This window comes from Carassius gibelio, chromosome B15 (assembly GCF_023724105.1).
Source record: "Carassius gibelio isolate Cgi1373 ecotype wild population from Czech Republic chromosome B15, carGib1.2-hapl.c, whole genome shotgun sequence".
NCBI classification, from domain to species: domain Eukaryota; kingdom Metazoa; phylum Chordata; class Actinopteri; order Cypriniformes; family Cyprinidae; genus Carassius; species Carassius gibelio.
Window position 1 is genome coordinate 24,452,292 of NC_068410.1, and position 16,827 is coordinate 24,469,118.

A 16,827-nucleotide genomic window follows, 5' to 3' on the forward strand; every position below is an offset into this window, starting at 1 on the left:
TTGTAGACTACAACCTTTGTTTGAAGTTGTAAGCGATGTTTTTATGAGGTGCAATGAGACCTTTTCTCTGGAGACATTTATTTTGGGGTACAAGTATGTGAGAAAAAAAAGTGTTGTCTGTCAGCTTCTGAATTTTGTTCTAGGCCAAGCCAAGCTGGCCATTTATTTAAGTAGGAAAAAGAAAATAGAACAGAATCTTAATCAGAATATGGTTGCCTTGTTTTCTAACCTGGTGAAGTCAAGAGTTATGGTAGATTTTTTATATTATAAGTCCATTGATGATTTTGTTACATTTGAATGTATTTGGTGCTACAAGGAGGCTCTGTGCTCTGTTTTTGAAGGCGAATTGATTTTTGTGCTGTGATTTTTATTTTTTTATTTTGTACATTTATACTTTGGTGTAAAAGTCTGGTATGATAAATACTAGGTAATGTCTTGTACACTGTGTTGTAATAAAAGTTTTGTTAAAATCAAATCTCTTTCTCTCTCTCTCTCTCTCTCTCTCTCTCTCTCTCTCTCTCTCTCTCTCTACTGATTTTGGAGGAAAATCTTTAGAACTCAGATTTGGATTTAAACTGTGTTGTTGTGTGAACACAGACTCCATGTGGGTTTATGTAGAATGCAGGCCAATGCATTACTTTCCAATCCGGAATAGCTTGCAAAGTCCATTTCCTTTTGAATAAACCTAAAATGTGCAACACATTTACAAGGTCAGCAAAGTGGAGTGGCTCCAGAGTGATTGGTCACATCATGATATTTACAGCATTGTCCTTTTATGTGTCTAGAACTGAATGCCGCCCATTAGCAAAAATGACTGGATTTAAATCAAATTCTTCAGCCTTGCACCAGTCAAGCCACTTGATGCATGGGAATGCTAACAGTTAGATTTCTCCATGTATTATCCTATACTGACCTTCTTGGCTCAGACAGATTTCAAAGAACAACTATTTTTACATTTTCAGTGAGTAACTTCTTACACTAAACATCTTAACATAAAACAATTAAACACTTACATTTAACAAATTAAACACCAGACATTAATCAAAGGCTGTTTATCTTTAATAAACACATCATCTCTAATTGAACACGTTCCAAATGGCTTTAGGTTTAGTTTTATTTCTTTACATAGAATTAATTTCCTGAGTAAGCTGTAATGCCGATGAGAATGTAACTGGCTATAAGGAAATCATGTTTGATTCACTGTGAAACATAAAATAATTCATGGTTTACAATGTCAATAATTCACTGCAGTAATGTTGTACTCAGACAACAAGGATTCTGGAGGTGCACAGATCAATAACAGCTCCTCCGCTTTGGCTAATGGGCCTCCAGGAGAGAGTACACAAGTACAAGCACATTCCCCCATGTAGGTTATCCAATAGCAGGATCACTTTGGCTCTGCTTTGTAATCCAATAGAAAATTCTCTCCGTCAATTTCAATGTCTGACAACTCGTAAAGCTAATTTTCAAAACGCTCACTTTCACATTTACCCTTACTCCCTCATCCACTCCACCCCTTCAGCTTTCCCATCAAACTGGCCGGCGACAGCTCAACAGCCCAAAATAGTAGCACTCCTGTTTTAACAGCATGTTGCACGCACTGTTGCATCGCCACAGCGGTTGGGAAAAATACATCCCTCCTTCAGCCACTCTTTTTATTTTTTCTGTGTCTCTATACTATAAGCCACACAGAGCGGTCAACCCTATATGGAACTGGCCTCAATTTTCACCATTCATCTGCTATTACTTTGCAAGTAGGGAATTGGGTGGGCAATATGCTAATGTTTCATATTGACGTCAACATCAAATGGCTGGTTTTGGATTAACTAATAGTTGGCTGAAACATATCCACATCATTGTGATCAAAATTCTTAACTACTGTTTTCTCAGCACTATTATGTTTGATGTGCATTTATTTTGTTACTGTAAGGAAAGCGAGCAGCACATATTTACATTTTCATCATTGTCTTTAGCAGTGTGGGCAGTGTCAGGATGTTTACCAGCAGTATACTGCTGCAACAGTACTGCTAAATTATTTATGCAAAGTTATATATGCGAAGAACTTTTTTTAAAGCATGTACAAACACAGGTGGTCAGCATATGCACACTAGAAAGATCTATGTCTGTCTGTGCTAGGTATGAGTAAAGTAATAGTTAATACGTAATCATCATTCTCTGATCAGTTTGTGCTTCATAGCACAAATGAGCTTCAGAAACACGATTACAGCAGCCAGAGAAAACCTTAGGTTAAAAAGACAAGGGTCAGGAACCCAACTAAAGTAAGCACTTATCTCCATAATGGTGACTTGAAAATTTATTATTTTCGATAAAACAGTTAAAAATTAGCTTAAGCTGCTTGGCTGGTCTAAGCTGGTTTAAGATGATCAAACTGGGTCTCCCAGTCTGGCCAAACTGGTGTTTAGCTGGTACACAGCAAAAAAATCTGAGTGAAATTAACTCTGCTGGGAGTACATGTGAGACCACATTCAAGAGTGTGAAAGTGTTAAAATAGGAGTGTTAAATTAAAACTGAAGCAGAGTTAAAGTTAATTAGATAATTAAGTGATTAATTGAGTGATGATTGACCATTATTGACGAGACCTGATGTTAACATGTAGAATCAACAAAGATGAAAATCACTATGTTTCACCATTATAGTGGTCAGTGTTTGCTTTAGTCTGGCTCTTGAGCCTTAAAATGTTAAAGTCAGATTTCAATTGTCAGTTATAACTAAGTTATAAAACTGATGGACAAGCAAAGACTATTGTTATTCCTGAATTACTGAGTTAAAGTTACATTATTGATTATTGCAGCCCTGTGATTCTTCAACAATGTATTTCCAGCATTTTAAATACAATCTGAGGAATTTCTTAAAAGTAATTTGCTCAAAAATCTTTCAAAAGAGTCTTTCAGTTAGACATGCAAACATCAAGAATCAATCTGTGAATCTCAACAATGGTGAAAATCCAAAAAGCATGTTGCAGTGCATTCTGGGTGCCACCTATCAAAATTCATCCATGACTCCCATGATGCATTGCGGCATGAATAAATTATTAGCTGAATTGTTTCAGTAATTTCCTTTATTCTTACTATTCTATTTTTGTTTTTCATGTTACTTTTAGTAGTTTGTTTTCTAATGTTTAGAGTTGTTCTGTTTTTCTGAATATGCTGTTTGTCACTGTTGTTGAGATTCCTACACTAATCTTTGATGTATGTGTGTGCCTAAAACAATATATATTTTTTTTAATTATCAGAACAACTTTCAAGAAATCTTTTTAATTAGCGGGTACTGTACAATCAGAGGGTTGTTATAATCAATGAAGTCAATCAAATCTGTTTAGGCTTTAGGTGAGTTTGGCGGTTCAGGTCAAATGCCCATGTTATGATTTGTTTCTTGTCTGTTTGTTACAATTCAGTTGTAACAGCCAAACCAAATCTCACTTTAAAATTGTAAGGCTCAAGAGCCCAACTAAACCAAACACTGACCACTATAATGGTGACATAAACATAGTGATTTTCATCTTTGTTGATTCTGCATGTTAACATCAGATCTCGTCAATAATGGTCAATCATCACTCAATTAATCACTTAATTATCTCATTAACTTTAACTCTGCTTCAGTGTTAATTTAACACTCCTATTTTAACACTTTCGCACTCTTGAGTGTGGTCTCACATGTACTCCCAGCAGAGTTAATTTCACTCTGGATTTTTTGCTGTGTAGTAGCTGGATATTCAAATTGTTTCCCATGACCAGTTAAAGAAGTGGTCAAACCCCTGTAAAGCCAGCCTCCTGGCATGGTAATACCAATCTTCAGCAAAAGATCCTGATCCAGGAACATGTCATACTTTGCAACATCCTGTTTATGCTATGTTTGCCTGCAAACAGAGTCTGGGGGTTTGACTGTAAATGGGCTAACTGGGGTCTATTTTGGCATAACAATGTGAAAATATCGATGACAAGTGCCACTTTCCAGCTTCTTCATTAAACTCTACTGACACTAGCTTCTTCCTCCTGGGCATCATCTCAACCCCTGCTGCCCGAGATCCCAGTAGCATAAGGATAACAGTGTTATCACCACGGCTTATGCCTACAGCACCGGCAGCAGCATATGATGACGGCTGATTTGAGGAGAGTTTTCACACATACACCAGAGATGTGGCTCACAGCTACTTCTACTATTACAGTGAGTGATCTTTACACACACGCTGTGTTCCATTCAACTCAGAAAGTTCAAACTTCCTACTTGGAAAAATGCAACAGAAAGACATTATAAGTCAAATTCAAATCTAAAATGCATTTGGTAGGTCAAGGATTCCATGCATCCCTGTCAATTACAGAATTACCATATGCAAAATTGCAGTCACAAGAAATCACTTATGTTCTCAGAACTTGTATTTACAGCTTGCAATCTCAAAATGTTCTCTTTCTTTTCATTTGTGAAACCTGTCTAGCAGTGGATGACCTAGGAATATTCAGTTTCCGACTTTGTGTGGAACTGCAGGTTTGGTAAAACTATTAATGGGCTCTGAAAGATTTTGTTGTGCTTTAGTTAAAATGCACCATATGGTTAGCTTAATATGTATATAGTAAAGTTTTTCTTTAATTACAGCAAATCATTTAAAAATTGTCATCCACACGGTCTAATTGGGTAGCAGAACATGCTCTTTGTCTGTTTCTCAGTCAAGCTTCCTTTAGCGCTCTCTCCAGAAGGAAAAGGGCGTCCTTGCGCCGCTGCTCTATGATCCGATATCAGTGCTTGCTTTGTAAGACCCGGCCATCAATGAGAGCGTTTGAGCAGAGGGAGCCGTGTGACCATTGCACACTGTGAAGGATAGCAGTGTTCTTGTTTGCTGACTGTTGTGTTGAAATCCTCTAGAGAGCCATTAAAATCCTGAAGACCGACTCCATTAGGGTTGCATTTCTTTTGTGTCTGTTTTTAATGTCAAACTTTCATCTTTATTGGCCTATAAATACAGTACGTATTCCAGCTGATCAGTTTTGTTGGGCCATAATAGTGTCATGCTTTCAGGCTTCCTTTTTTTTTATCCAGATTGTGATGGAGTGAATCAGTTGGTGGTTTCTTTTTACACACATTCCTGGGGTGACAATAGATTTATTGGTCTATCTGATTCCACTTCAGTGGAAGGTTCTGATTTGCATATGACTATGTAATTAATGATCAATTGCCACAATCAATAAATGGAACAATGAGGCTGTACCAGGCAGGATATAGACACTGCTACCTTTTCCCAATGGGATTCCATTTTACTGTGTGTATGTGTTGAAGGGCACCTGATTAATAAACATGAAAGGTCACAAAAGGTTACTTTCAGAAAGGCTTTGGTTCCAGATTACAAATGCCACAGAACTATTCACTGCAAATCTATCCTCACAATGTCTTTTAAAGCAGATACGCAGTGAAGCACTGCCATCTGTTGGGTAAGGTTTGTAAGAAGCTCTCTATTAAAGGAACCGTTAAAAACGGTGAGCCAAATGGAAACTTCACACTTTTTCTAATAATACATTTACAGTAAAAAAAGCGTTTACTACCACATGCAACTTTTCTGTGTTCGAAATACAGTAAAACACTGTATTTCTTAAATATATTTGTGACAATTAACTAACTGAAAACGTTCTATTGTCATGTTCAAATTTTCAACGTCATAGTCTTCAGAGTCACGTGATCCTTCAGAAATCAGTGTAATATGATGATCTGGTGCTCAAGAAACATTTCACAGATAAACATGTTTGTGCTTTCTAAGAAAACATGAAAACCATATCGTTTCTTACAGGATTATCTTTGATGAACAAAAGGGTCCAAACACAGAGATTTATTTGAAATGGAAATCTTTTGTAACATAAAAATATTTACAGACAGAAATACACTGGAAAACTCCACCACAGCCTTTAAATGTGAAATATGTCACATATGAAGCAAGTGATATCATGATTTGTTTCATTGTCTGAGCTTGAAATGGTGTGATTCTTCCAAACACACATTTTTGCTATCAAGCAAATGCAGAAAATCCATATCCCACATCAGCTATAAAATCATAATCATTCTCTGCTTCAAAAGGTGACATTTCAGTAGTGACAAATGTGTTCACAAGATTTTGGCCTCAAGGACACACATCTGTAGAGGACAGGACGTGTAATTGAATCTAGCGTCTGCCCGTTCACTGCAATGATCAGAGGAAAAACACCTATAAATCACCGCTGCTCCACCACAAGCCTGACAGAATATAAATCATGTCTTTACAGTGAGCTGCTCCAAAGCATAATTACAGCTCTACAATTTGGCACTGTTTTCACAGAAACCAAAGTTTGGACAGAAAAAATGGAACCAAGAATTTTAGAAGATGATACATTCCTGACACTTTGCTTTAGACACTCTCATAAAGACATTTCTTTTTCTTCAAAAGTCATAAACCTCATATGTGTGTGTGTGTGTGTGTTTTAAAATGTAATTCCTCTCATGTAAAACTGTATTTTCAGCATCATGACTCCAGTCTTCAGTGTCACATGATCTTTCAGAAATCCTTCTAATATGATGATATTAGGCTCGAGATACATTTCTAAATATTATCAACGATATGTTATAATATTCAATGTTAAAATCAGTTGTGCAACTCCATTTTTTTATTGGACACTAATAATAATTATAATAATAGTTGCTGTTCGTATTATTATTATTATCGTCCAGGATTCTTCAATGAATTGAATTATATATAAATGTCTTACCCATGTAGAGTACAAACGCTCTAATAATAAAATAATAAAAATACCTTCCTCTTTGCAGAGATTTTTCTAAGAAATCAAGAACATTCTTTATGATCATTTAGGATCCTTTATACTCAGTGAATTTAACATATGTCTATATTTGTTATTAGTGTTTTAAACGTCTTAAAATGTATCGCTGTATTGTGTCACTTCTGCCTTTGAAACTGTGAAGAACTCTGACCCTGCTCTTCATGGTTTATATTATTCACTTGCTCAAGCAACATATCTCAATAAAATCCATAAAGGAAATCTATTGGCTCAAACATGAACAAGATTTTTGGAGAATGATGTATTATTATATGACAAGCTACCACCGCAGTATTTTCTCAGAGAGGTAAAACAATGTTGCACATAAATGGCAAATCATTTCAAACTCCTGAATTATTTATGCATTTATTAATTATATATTAAAGTGCAGTTAAACTGTTCAGTAAAGGCTTCCAGCAGTTTTGGTACGGCTTCCTCAGTTGGGACGTCTCGTCCCAGCTCTCGGCTCAGTGATGTCACACCTTTACCCACAATCCCACACGGCACAATGTTGTCAAACCAACTCAAGTCTGTGTTGCAGTTAAGAGCCAGGCCATGGGAGGTGATGTATCTTCCACAGTGAATACCTGCAAGACAAAACATTAACACTTCACCTCAATCTTCTCTTAAACTTTATTTCACTGACAAAAAGTACAACGGTGACCAGTGTTTTTTTTTTCTTTTCATTAAACCCGAAATTGTAAATACACCTGTTTTATCATTTTAAACAAATAAATGTTATAACAAACTAAAATTTATATTCTGAATATTCTGCACTATTTCTAGGAGACCAGTGAAAAGAAAACAAATTGTGACAATGAAAATGCTCATGGGGAAAAGTTTAGAAAAGATTTATTTATTTCAGAGAAAATAATTATTTTATTCAACAAAGATGCATTAAATTGATCTAAACGTCTGTAAAGGCTTTTACATCGTTACAAATTATTAAAAATAAAAATCTTAAATAAATAACATTCTTTTGAACATTATATTCATTTAAAAAAATCCTAAAAGAGTCCTAAAAAATCATGGCTCCCACAAATATATTAATTAACAACAATAAGTAGTAAATAGGGCTGGGATAAACGATTATTTTAAAACGATTAATCTAGCGATTATTTTTCCGATGCATCGATTAATCTAACGATGAACTTTTTCAGACCGATTCGATTTCGATTATCTCCACATTAATTGACTACTAACAATTTATACATGTTGATTTACATATCTGAATGAAAAAAAAAACATGAATTCCTTAACATTGCAATATATGTTTATTGCTCTTAAAATTACAAAATAAAAGACTGACTAAGAATGCATCACTTATATAGAGATAGCATTCAATAAAACCTTGAAGCCTTGAAAACACATAGCTTACTGAAACAAGCTTACTGAACACGTAGGGCCTAGCTTACTGAGAAAAAGTTCTTCTTTCAGATAAAAATAACAACAACTTGATCTCTAGCATTCAATAAAAAAGGTCACTCAAAATACTTGTTTAGAGCAACTGAAAGGATACAGTAACCAATGTAAACTTGAGGGCTTTAAGCTAATACAGTGTTTTTCCAAAAATAAATAAATAAATAAATAAATTAACAGTGGGAGCCAGCAGAATGTCATGGAGAAAAAAAAATCTCCGAATGCTCCACGTGAAACTTTGGCATTCCGCCCTTTTTCTATCGTGTCTAATGATTTTGGTTAATATGCACGAGAGAGAGATAGAGAGAGAGAGAGAGAGAGAGAGAGAGAGAGAGAAAGAGAGAGAGAGCAAGACAGCGCTCGTGTAGATTGAAGACTGTGAGTGCGCGAGCGCGCGTGAAACTTTGGTGTTTCGCCCTTTTTCTATCGTGTTTAATGATTTTGATTAATATGCACAAGGGAGAGAGAGAGCAAGAAGTATGGAAGGCCAAAAGGGTCAAATTCACGTGAATTAATGCGTCAACAACACGTTAAATACGTGTATTTCACGCGTAAACAACACGTATTTAACGCGTTAAATACGTGTTGTTTACGTGTTAAAAATCAGCGCGTACTTAACGTGTATTTAACGTGTATTTCACGTGTTAAATACACGTGAAGTACACGTGAAGTACGCGTTAAAAATCAGTTTGAAGGGGTCAATGTCATTGGCTGCTGAGGACTTGGGTCAAACCACTTCTGTGAGCTTAGAGGGGTGTACCATTCACAGACAGGCAACCATCATTTAACATGCTATAGATCAGCTTATTCAGCCTTATTATTTTGTCTTTTTTTGTATAGACTATAGAAATAATATAATTTAATTGCAGTTTTATGAAATATTTATTTTTTAATAAATATTAATTAACATTTTGTGGTGATAGTATAATGTTTATAAAAGTTACAGTATTTTGTAATGAAAAAGGACTTTTTGTTTAGCTCTTGACTCGCCAAAATATACTATTTAAATACTGTTGCTTTCTGAGTGCCATACACAAAAATACCAACTCATAACTCCACGAATATAGCAAGGAGAGTCAAAAGTTATAGTCTGAATCTACTGTGACGATCCAAGGGGCTGTAGTATTTTATTTTGCCCAGCAGGTGTCATGGGGTAACACTTTTTGTGTCTTTAGGTTAAGTGCTGTGATGCAGGTGTGGAAAATTGATTGTGATTAACCATGCTGCCTATAAGATGCTGGCTTTCTTACCCTTTGGAGGGAAGGAGATTGGTGCTCGGTCTTTGCTGGTCTTGCTGTTTGGTGGTCAGGCGGACTTTCTCACGCTATCAGTCCAAGGCTTGATGTTGTGTTTTTGTATCTTTATATTTTTTTTATGTTTTACCTCAATGTGGTTATGGCTGTTTTCTGATTAAAACACATATTCGTGCAAATTTGATTATGTTGTATCTCTATTCATGTTGCTACTCCTTGATCCAAGGGGTTGTAACACTACGTTCTGTCAAATGTTTAATAGAGCTCTCCAACTGATTCATGGGTTTAGGTATTATTTACATATGAAAGATCATAATGGATTGTTTTGATTTTGGACTCATTTCAATCTGGAGAATCGGCTGTAAATAATGATATGCCATTTTCACAATCAGAGCATGTTTCATGAAGTTATAAAGGTAAAACCTTTTAAAAAAAAAGTTTTTGTTTTGTTTTGTTGTATTTCGATTACGAATATCTTCAAATCTGAATGACAGATTATTGTATAATTGGGCTCATTTTAATCGAGAGAATTTAACACTTTCCACGAGCTATGCATGTTTCATGAAGTTATGAATGGAAACGTAACCTATGTTATTTTCTCAGTTGAATGATTTCATGTGTGTGATAATATCGTAAGTAATATATTTAGATCAAGTGAACAAATTATGATGAATTTGAGCTCTTTTTAATCTGTAGAATTTTGTAAAAAATGACATATGATTTTGCATGATCTAATGTTTCATGAAGTTATTAATAAAAGTGCAAAGGGAAACTAAAGTTATTTGTTGTGCTGTGCCTTTTGGGTTTTATGTGTTATAGCAATATATTTGGATCTCATCCATGGATTACAGTATCTCTGGGCTCATTTTAATTGGGATAATTTTCTGAAAATAATGATCTATGCATGATTCTTGAAGCTATGAATGAAAACGAAACGTGAAGTATCGAGCTGTTTTTCTTTGCAGCCTCAGTGCGCCAGTCTGCTTTCATGTGTCACAGCTCTATGAACGAAATCTTTCGATCTGATCATAGGATCTATGCATGTTTCGTGAAGTTAAGAGGCACGGGACTGAAACCTCTGATTTTTTTTTCTTTTTTTTTCTCTAAGATATATTACCTAAGTTTTTTTCTATGTGTTATATCTTTATGAAATATATATTTAGATCTAAATGATGTTTTATGGTGAGTTTCGACTGTGTTTAATCTGCAAATAGTGACTTGTCTTTTTTATGATATAGCCTATGCTTTTTTCATGAAGTTATCAGTGGAAAGCCTACATGACAGCTAACATAGATTTTTGGCTAAACTACATGCTCTCTGTGCAGTTTTATGTGCGTTATAAATTTATGAGGAAAATCTTTAGATATAAATGACAGATAGTTTTGGGCTCTTTTAAAAAGGAGAATATAATCTAAATGCTGGTGCATAATTTTACACTGAAATCTTGTTTTTTGAAGTTACAAGTAAAATGGTGACATCAATAGGGCTATTATTATTATTATATGGGTCTGGGGTTGACTTCTTGTACAAAACTCGCTCTAGTTTATTCAAAGCCTCAAACAATTTCTCAATGGTGCGACTAAAAAAAACTCTGAGGTCGCACCGGTGCAATGAGCCATTTAAGGGGAACCCCTCGAGCCGGGCTTCGATTGTTCAGATGTGGGCCGGGCCTCCAGTCTGTTTAGACTTCTTCTTACTTTTATATTTTAGACATTAGTCAATTAACGATGAAAAAAAAACTTGCTGCCCTATTGGAAACAACAGGAAACCTTGATGCCACGACTGTAAAGAGTGGCTCGACGGTGTTTTGTGTCCCGCAGCAGCACTGCTGAACAGTTCTGCGTTCAAATTAAGGTTTAAGAAGAAGATATTTTAATTTACTAATAAACTAGTGTTTTCTGAATCTGTATCACAAGAATGAAGTTGCGGTCACGGAACAGAGAGAGAGAGAACCCAGGAGGCGAATGGCAAGTTAATGCTCTTGTAGTAGAAATAAGGCAAAGCCGCAACGGCCAAAAAACAAAGGCAGAGTACAGGGATAATTCCTGGTCAAAACAATGGAGCCTAAAGTGGCTGGTCTGGGAAGCCTGTGATCAGCGAGGGTACAGGTGAGGCAGCGGACCCCTCGTTACTCCTCACGGCAGATAACTGGGGGAGAACAAGACAGGCAACAAACAGTCCATACAAAACTCTCCCAACGACTTGACAAGACTAGACAGGACTAGACTAGACTAGACTAGACTAGACTAGACAAGACTAGACTAGACTAATGGTCTGTAGAAAAAGCACAAAAACGTCAGAAACATCCAAAGTGGTTAGTAATAATCTAACAGGGAATGGAAAGAGACAGAGCTAGAAATAGAGAGCCTAATGATCGGAGATAGAGAGCAGGTGAGCGGAAGAGAACGAGGAACAGCTGAAGATGATGAGAGTAGAGATAAGTGAGCGCAAAGGAAAAGAAAGAACCAGCAGATGGAGACCGAACTGGGATCATGACAGTTGCAATCCCGACTCGTCATCTCCTCATTAGAAGCGTTTTTAGAGATAAGTACATCTTTATGGGTTATAATTATAATGAAAGAGTTTTTGTTTTTTATTTTTTTTATTTTGTTAAGTAGTTATTTAAAGCTATATTTATGTATGTATATATATGTATATGTTTTCACTGAGTTTCGGTTAACTTTTGTACTCCTATTAAAGACAACACGGCAGAACGAGCAACTGTTTTGTTGATATTGTGTGTACAGTTACGAATAATGTATTACTTTTACCTTTTATAAGCAAAAATGATGGCATATCCAAGGAAAAAATTGCAAGTGAAGCATCTCCTCACAAATGATTGGATAGCTTACATTTATCTGAGTCTAACAAACACTGTCATATGCTTCAACTGTTTTATATCTATAGATTTTATTTTAGGCAAGTCGTGATGATTTGAGAAGGCTAAATTGATCAAACATATAGGCTCACTGTCTGTCAGCTTGGTCGTTACTTAAAAAAAAAAAAAAAACCTAAAACTTATATTTAACAAACATAAAATGCTCCAAACGCTTTTCTAACTTAATAAAATATATTATATTAACAAAATATAATGACTTTTCTATTACATATAAAACTGAACTATTTTAATAGCTGATCCAATAAGTGTAAGCTGTTTAGGGACTGTTCACCTGTCCCATAAGAATCAGTGTAGATGGCCAAGTCTGGAAGATTTTGATGCTAGAGAGAGTGTGGCCAGCTGGATTAGCAAAGGCCAAAGATCAAGAAATCAAGAAGGAATTGTCCATCTGAGGGGCATGTGACTGCAGTGGAGGATAGTCCATAAGACATTGAGCCATGATATGTTCAGTTTGAAGCCCTTAAAACCCTTCATTTAGATTTTCTTTTTATTTCATGTATCTTGAGATGTTTTAGGTTTAAATTTCACCTCAGTGAAACACTTTAAGCACCAAAACTTTTTCAGTAAGTTACCTTTCTTGTAGAAATGTACTTCTAATACATTATGTTGAGCAGATTGTTAGTTAATCTTTTAGGCTACAAGTCAATATTGTTTATATGGACAGCGATTAAAAAAAAAATATGATTAGTAATATTGATGTGTTGGGGGGGTTGACTGTGGTAGCAGTAGAATACTTCTGTTGTCCTGACCCTAGTACAAGCTCTCATTCTAATCCTGAAAGTCTTAAACGCTTATGTCTTATAACATCACCTGTGTACCTAATTACTGATTGTCTGATGAGTGCATAATCGCTGAACAAAAAGTGCAGAATTGCTGAACAAAAAAAGAGGTTTCAATAAGTGCCACCTGCTTGGTGATTGCTGTAAATGTAAGCACAATAAAAGCTGTTGATTCCTAAGATGATTGTTTTCTAAAGACAGATATTGATTTCAATGGTTTGTATATCTTAAACCTGAATTGATTGCTTACCTCCATTGTAACTATTTCCCCCACACAAATGTTAATGCTCGATGCTAACTTAAGTCTTATACTATCACAAAACTTTTGAAACAGATACTTCAACTAAACTTATGTATGTCCTGAGATATTGAATATCAAATAAGATGGATATAAATAATTTATCTTGAACACTATATTTTTTCTTACATTTTGTCAGTTATTTCTCAGCAGGAGAATGTGCTAATATATATTTTTATTTACTGAAAGTCAGAGTTGAGCAGTAGTTACTAGTAATTTAGTTATTTTAATAATATTGGAAAATTAAAAATTCTCTCGATTAAAATGAGCCCAATTATACAATAATCTGTCATTCAGATTTGAAGATATCCGTCATCGAATTATAACAAAACAAGAAAAAAACTCCAAATACACACATGCTACAATATTCTCATGGTTTTACCTTTATAACTTCATGAAACATGCTCTGATTGTGAAAATGGCATATCATTATTTACAGCCGATTCTCCAGATTGAAATGAGTCCAAAATCAAAACAATCCATTATGATCTTTCATATGTAAATAATACCTAAACCCATGAATCAGTTTGAGAGCTCTATTAAACATTTGACAGAACGTAGTGTTACAACCCCTTGGATCAAGGAGTAGCAACATGAATAGAGATACAACATAATCAAATTTGCACAAATATGTGTTTTAATCAGAAAACAGCCATAACCACATTGAGGTAAAACATAAAAAAAATATAAAATCTAATATAAAAAGATACAAAAACACAACATCAAGCCTTGGACTGATAGCGTGAGAAAGTCCGCCTGACCACCAAACAGCAAGACCAGCAAAGACCGAGCACCAGTCTCCTTCCCTCCAAAGGGTAAGAAAGCCAGCATCTTATAGGCAGCATGGTTAATCACAATCAATTTTCCACACCTGCATCACAGCACTTAACCTAAAGACACAAAAAGTGTTACCCCATGACACCTGCTGGGCAAAATAAAATACTACAGCCCCTTGGATCGTCAGAGTAGATTCAGACTATAACTTTTGACTCTCCTTGCTATATTCGTGGAGTTATGAGTTGGTATTTTTGTGTATGGCACTCAGAAAGCAACAGTATTTAAATAGTATATTTTGGCGAGTCAAGAGCTAAACAAAAAGTCCTGTTTCATTACAAAATACTGTAACTTTTATAAACATTATACTATCACCACAAAATGTTAATTAATATTTATTAAAAAATAAATATTTCATAAAACTGCAATTAAATTATATTATTTCTATAGTCTATACAAAAAAAGACAAAATAATAAGGCTGAATAAGCTGATCTATAGCATGTTAAATGATGGTTGCCTGTCTGTGAATGGTACACCCCTCTAAGCTCACAGAAGTGGTTTGACCCAAGTCCTCAGCAGCCAATGACATTGACCCGTTCAAACTGATTTTTAACGCGTACTTCACGTGTACTTCACGTGTATTTAACACGTGAAATACACGTTAAATACACGTTAAGTACGCGCTGATTTTTAACACGTAAACAACACGTATTTAACGCGTTAAATACGTGTTGTTTACGCGTGAAATACACGTATTTAACGTGTTGTTGACGCGTTAAAATTCACGTGAATTTGACCCTTTTGGCCTTCCATAAAGAAGCGCTCGTGTTGTTTGAAGACTGTGAGTGTGCGCGCACAGCCGGGGCTCTCTCTCTTACGCGCCCTGTGAGGCATCACTTACCGATCAAATAAGGCTTTGACAGCCACCAAAAAAATGATCAATGCAGAAAAACCCCTGGATTGGTTATATAACGTTGGACAGAATGTTGATCCGGCCATCGCGTATATTCAGCGCACATAAGGTAAACGTTTTGCACTATTAACTAACCATTAACTATGACTTTTGCCTCAATTAACTCCTTATTTGCTGCTTATTAATAGTTTATAAGGTAGTTGTTAAGTTTAAGGTATTGGGTAGGATTATGGATGTCATGCATTATATGTACTTCATAAGCACTAATAAACAGCCAATATGTTAATAATAGACATGCTAATAAGCAAGTAGTTATTAGTGTGAATTGGACCCTATACTTAAGTGTTACCTTAATTTTTATATAAATATTAAAGATGCACTTACCAATTGCACAGATTTTGTTGTCGCCCACCCAGACACCTGTATCCGGAGAAGTGGAGGCTTCGATCCCAAATTTACGGCACCATCTCACGCTCTTCTTAAAGCAGGCCAGGTTGAGGACGGGATAACACACCAGCTGACCAGGACCGTGAAACGTTATTAGACCTCCTCGGTTGGTGCGGATGAAGCCTGCGCCCAGCGCTCGGAGTCTCTGCTCCTCCTCAGGAGGGTAAGGAGTGCGTCTGATGCCCACGGTGTACACAGCCTCGTGTTCACACAGTAATAAAGTGTTTGGGAATCCAGATGCTGCTTTATGTGCTGCTGCTGGACCTGCAAGGCACCGCAGAAGGGAATCCTCCCCAAATGCAGCACCTTCACAGCTGCCCTAGAGACTGGCATCGTGTCCTCACTTGGGACACTTACTCACTAAAGAAACAGAAAACAAGGTCACAATTACTTCCCGTAGTTTATTTGTGTTAATCCACAAGAGGTTGGAATAACAATGTAAGTAACTAACAGTGTGACATGATATACTGCCCCTACAACTATTATAACAGAAAAAAACAAAAACATTTTTTTTGTTACATTTTTTTTTATTTAAATAAGGCTAAAATAAAATTAAATATAAACATAAGTAAAAAAAAAATCTATTTATTATTATTATTTTATGAGGAGGAATGCAGTTTTACGGTATCATGTAAGTCCAGGTTACAATAAAAATAACAGTTGTGAAAAGGTGTAGTGAAATAAAAGAAAGTGCTGCAAACCAACAAAATTATTATTTTATGTCATGAAGCAACTACAAACCCGGTGCAATGACAGAAAGATAGAATGATAAAAAGTTGGCAAGGAAAATCAGTACAGTAGACAAAAAAAAAAACAAAGACTGCAATTGACCTACACCATTTCCAGAGGAATCCAGCACTAACTGTGATGTCCTGATTTCACTGCAGCTTTAACAGCAGATCCACACAAACACAAACTGATGTAAAGAGAGTCATTTCTTACTGTAAGCTGCCATACTGCCATTCAGATCTTACTCATCTGCTTTAACTCATCAGCTTGGAGCCGCTTTACTGCCATCTACTGGTTTGGTGCGATTTTTTTTTTTTTTTTTATGATTATGTTTAAAAATGTACGTCATCATTACAAAAAATTGAAATTAATAAAAATTAATAACTATAATAATAACAGATAATATTATTTATTTATTTATTTATTTTTAATTGAGAGCCTATATATGAGCAAACTTGCAAATGTATTGTTTTCGGGTTATTAATAAAATGCCATGCATCACACAA

The 16,827-nt window shown here is 35.5% G+C and overlaps 1 pseudogene; it reads right to left on the reverse strand.

Annotated features, from left to right (window-relative positions):
* Positions 1-5,810: 5,810 nt before the first annotated feature.
* On the reverse strand, positions 5,811-16,636 carry LOC127972578 (putative lipoyltransferase 2, mitochondrial; annotated as a pseudogene).
* Between the last annotated feature and the right edge of the window lie 191 nt (positions 16,637-16,827).